Here is a 5,248-nt window from a genome sequence, read left to right as displayed (position 1 = left end):
TGGTTAAAACTATAATTTTGAAAATCATGGATTTTCATGTCTCTAGTCATCTAGTCCATAGGTCTGTAATATGAATGTGATTGGTTGCATTTCTACAGCCCATCCCATAGCATTTTGATTTGTAATCGTTTCAACTGTGGTTTGTCCATTCTGCTGCATAAAACATGAAAAAAAGGTGGTTTTCAGACACATGTGAAAGTAAGATTTTCACATGTGGAGATGTTTTACATGTGAAATGGCAAATGTCACTTGCACATATGAAAGTTCAGGACCACTGTCTCTAGTCATCTACTGTAGTTCAGGAGGAACACTGTCTCTAGTCATCTACTGTAGTTCAGGAACACTGTCTCTAGTCATCTACTGTAGTTCAGGAACACTGTCTCTAGTCATCTACTGTAGTTCAGGAGGAACACTGTCTCTAGTCATCTACTGTAGTTCAGGAACACTGTCTCTAGTCATCTACTGTAGTTCAGGAGGAACACTGTCTCTAGTCATCTACTGTAGTTCAGGAACACTGTCTCTAGTCATCTACTGTAGTTCAGGAACACTGTCTCTAGTCATCTACTGTAGTTCAGGAGGAACACTGTCTCTAGTCATCTACTGTAGTTCAGGAACACTGTCTCTAGTCATCTACTGTAGTTCAGGAGGAACACTGTCTCTAGTCATCTACTGTAGTTCAGGAGGAACACTGTCTCTAGACATCTACTGTAGTTCAGGAGGAACACTGTCTCTAGTCATCTACTGTAGTTCAGGAACACTGTCTCTAGTCATCTACTGTAGTTCAGGAACACTGTCTCTAGTCATCTACTGTAGTTCAGGAGGAACACTGTCTCTAGTCATCTACTGTAGTTCAGGAGGAACACTGTCTCTAGTCATCTACTGTAGTTCAGGAGGAACACTGTCTCTAGTCATCTACTGTAGTTCAGGAACACTGTCTCTAGTCATCTATTGTAGTTCAGGAGGAACACTGTCTCTAGTCATCTATTGTAGTTCAGGAGGAACACTGTCTCTAGTCATCTACTGTAGTTCAGGAACACTGTCTCTAGTCATCTACTGTAGTTCAGGTGGAACACTGTCTCTAGACATCTACTGTAGTTCAGGAGGAACACTGTCTCTAGTCATCTACTGTAGTTCAGGAGGAACACTGTCTCTAGTCATCTACTGTAGTTCAGGAGGAACACTGTCTCTAGTCATCTACTGTAGTTCAGGAACACTGTCTCTAGTCATCTACTGTAGTTCAGGAGGAACACTGTCTCTAGACATCTACTGTAGTTCAGGAGGAACACTGTCTCTAGTCATCTACTGTAGTTCAGGAGGAACACTGTCTCTAGTCATCTACTGTAGTTCAGGAGGAACACTGTCTCTAGTCATCTACTGTAGTTCAGGAGGAACACTGTCTCTAGTCATCTACTGTAGTTCAGGAGGAACACTGTCTCTAGTCATCTACTGTAGTTCAGGAGGAACACTGTCTCTAGTCATCTACTGTAGTTCAGGAACACTGTCTCTAGTCATCTATTGTAGTTCAGGAGGAACACTGTCTCTAGTCATCTACTGTAGTTCAGGAACACTGTCTCTAGTCATCTACTGTAGTTCAGGAGGAACACTGTCTCTAGTCATCTACTATAGTTCAGGAGGAACACTGTCTCTAGTCATCTACTGTAGTTCAGGAGGAACACTGTCTCTAGTCATCTACTATAGTTCAGGAGGAACACTGTCTCTAGTCATCTACTGTAGTTCAGGAGGAACACTGTCTCTAGACATCTACTGTAGTTCAGGAGGAACACTGTCTCTAGACATCTACTGTAGTTCAGGAGGAACACTGTCTCTAGTCATCTACTGTAGTTCAGGAGGAACACTGTCTCTAGTCATCTACTGTAGTTCAGGAGGAACACTGTCTCTAGTCATCTACTGTAGTTCAGGAACACTGTCTCTAGTCATCTACTGTAGTTCAGGAACACTGTCTCTAGACATCTACTGTAGTTCAGGAGGAACACTGTCTCTAGTAATCTACTGTAGTTCAGGAGGAACACTGTCTCCAGTCATCTACTGTAGTTCAGGAGGAACACTGTCTCTAGTCATCTACTGTAGTTCAGGAGGAACACTGTCTCTAGACATCTACTGTAGTTCAGGAACACTGTCTCTAGTCATCTACTGTAGTTCAGGAACACTGTCTCTATTCATCTACTGTAGTTCAGGAGGAACACTGTCTCTAGTCATCTACTGTAGTTCAGGAACACTGTCTCTAGTCATCTACTGTAGTTCAGGAGGAACACTGTCTCTAGACATCTACTGTAGTTCAGGAACACTGTCTCTAGTCATCTACTGTAGTTCAGGAGGAACATTTTCTCTAGTCATCTACTGTAGTTCAGGAGGAACACTGTCTCTAGTCATCTACTGTAGTTCAGGAACACTGTCTCTAGTCATCTACTGTAGTTCAGGAGGAACACTGTCTCTAGTCATCTACTGTAGTTCAGGAGGAACACTGTCTCTGGTCATCTACTGTAGTTCAGGAGGAACACTGTCTCTAGTCATCTACTGTAGTTCATGAACACTGTATCTAGACATCTTCTGTAGTTCAGGAGGAACACTGTCTCTAGTCATCTACTGTAGTTCAGGAGGAACACTGTCTCTAGTAATCTACTGTAGTTCAGGAGGAACACTGTCTCTAGTCATCTACTGTAGTTCAGGAGGAACACTGTCTCTAGACATCTACTGTAGTTCAGGAACACTGTCTCTAGTAATCTACTGTAGTTCAGGAGGAACACTGTCTCTAGTCATCTACTGTAGTTCAGGAGGAACACTGTCTCTAGACATCTACTGTACTTCAGGAACACTGTCTCTAGTCATCTACTGTAGTTCAGGAACACTGTCTCTAGTAATCTACTGTAGTTCAGGAACACTGTCTCTAGTCATCTTCTGTAGTTCAGGAACACTGTCTCTAGACATCTACTGTAGTTCAGGAACACTGTCTCTAGTCATCTACTGTAGTTCAGGAACACTGTCTCTAGTCATCTACTGTAGTTCAGGAACACTGTCTCTAGACATCTACTGTAGTTCAGGAACACTGTCTCTAGTCATCTACTGTAGTTCAGGAACACTGTCTCTAGACATCTACTGTAGTTCAGGAACACTGTCTCTAGACATCTACTGTAGTTCAGGAACACTGTCTCTAGTCATCTACTGTAGTTCAGGAGGAACACTGTCTCTAGTCATCTACTGTAGTTCAGGAGGAACACTGTCTCTAGTCATCTACTGTAGTTCAGGAGGAACACTGTCTCTAGTCATCTACAGTAGTTCAGGAACACTGTCTCTAGACATCTACTGTAGTTCAGGAACACTGTCTCTAGACATCTACTGTAGTTCAGGAGGAACACTGTCTCTAGTCATCTACTGTAGTTCAGGAGGAACACTGTCTCTAGTCATCTACTGTAGTTCAGGAACACTGTCTCTAGACATCTACTGTAGTTCAGGAGGAACACTGTCTCTAGTCATCTACTGTAGTTCAGGAGGAACACTGTCTCTAGACATCTACTGTAGTTCAGGAACACTGTCTCTAGTCATCTACTGTAGTTCAGGAGGAACACTGTCTCTAGTCATCTACTGTAGTTCAGGAACACTGTCTCTAGTCATCTACTGTAGTTCAGGAACACTGTCTCTAGTCATCTACTGTAGTTCAGGAGGAACACTGTCTCTAGTCATCTACTATAGTTCAGGAGGAACACTGTCTCTAGTCATCTACTGTAGTTCAGGAACACTGTCTCTAGTCATCTACTGTAGTTCAGGAACACTGTCTCTAGACATCTACTGTAGTTCAGGAGGAACACTGTCTCTAGTCATCTACTGTAGTTCAGGAGGAACACTGTCTCTAGTCATCTACTGTAGTTCAGGAACACTGTCTCTAGTCATCTATTGTAGTTCAGGAGGAACACTGTCTCTAGTCATCTACTGTAGTTCAGGAGGAACACTGTCTCTAGACATCTACTGTAGTTCAGGAGGAACACTGTCTCTAGACATCTATTGTAGTTCAGGAGGAACACTGTCTCTAGTCATCTACTGTAGTTCAGGAACACTGTCTCTAGTAATCTACTGTAGTTCAGGAGGAACACTGTCTCTAGTCATCTACTGTAGTTCAGGAACACTGTCTCTAGTCATCTACTGTAGTTCAGGAACACTGTCTCTAGTCATCTACTGTAGTTCAGGAACACTGTCTCTAGTCATCTAATGTAGTTCAGGTGGAACACTGTCTCTAGTCATCTACTGTAGTTCAGGAGGAACACTGTCTCTAGTCATCTACTGTAGTTCAGGAACACTGTCTCTAGACATCTACTGTAGTTCAGGAGGAACACTGTCTCTAGTCATCTACTGTAGTTCAGGAACACTGTCTCTAGACATCTACTGTAGTTCAGGAACACTGTCTCTAGTCATCTACTGTAGTTCAGGAGGAACACTGTCTCTAGTCATCTACTGTAGTTCAGGAGGAACACTGTCTCTAGTCATCTACTGTAGTTCAGGAGGAACACTGTCTCTAGTCATCTACTGTAGTTCAGGAACACTGTCTCTAGACATCTACTGTAGTTCAGGAACACTGTCTCTAGTCATCTACTGTAGTTGAGGACCACTGTCTCTAGTCATCTACTGTAGTTCAGGACCACTGTCTCTAGTCATCTACTGTAGTTCAGGAACACTGTCTCTAGACATCTATTGTAGTTCAGGAGGAACACTGTCTCTAGTCATCTACTGTAGTTCAGGAACACTGTCTCTAGTCATCTACTGTAGTTCAGGAACAGTGTCTCTAGTCATCTACTGTAGTTCAGGAACACTGTCTCTAGACATCTACTGTAGTTCAGGAGGAACACTGTCTCTAGACATCTACTGTAGTTCAGGAGGAACACTGTCTCTAGTCATCTACTGTAGTTCAGGAACACTGTCTCTAGTAATCTACTGTAGTTCAGGAACACTGTCTCTAGTCATCTACTGTAGTTTATGACAAGGCTTGTGTTTTGGGTGGATCTCAGGTTATTGTGGAGGACCATTCATGTCCATGTGTTTGCTTTAGGCTGAAGCCTACTATTACCCTGCGAGAGAGAGAATAATCAATTAAGCAGGCTGTTAGTCAATCAGTCGCTTGCTCGGATTCTCTCTCTCTCTCTCTCAGAAGTGCACCTGTGGAATTCTCCCATCATACATGTCTGTGTTGAGCTGTAATTCAGTACTTAATGTTTACTTTCTCAGTAGACTATCAGACCAC

The sequence above is a fragment of the Salmo trutta genome, chromosome 31 (genome assembly GCF_901001165.1).
Source record: "Salmo trutta chromosome 31, fSalTru1.1, whole genome shotgun sequence".
NCBI lineage: Eukaryota > Metazoa > Chordata > Actinopteri > Salmoniformes > Salmonidae > Salmo > Salmo trutta.
Note: the sequence above shows the minus strand (reverse complement) of the source record.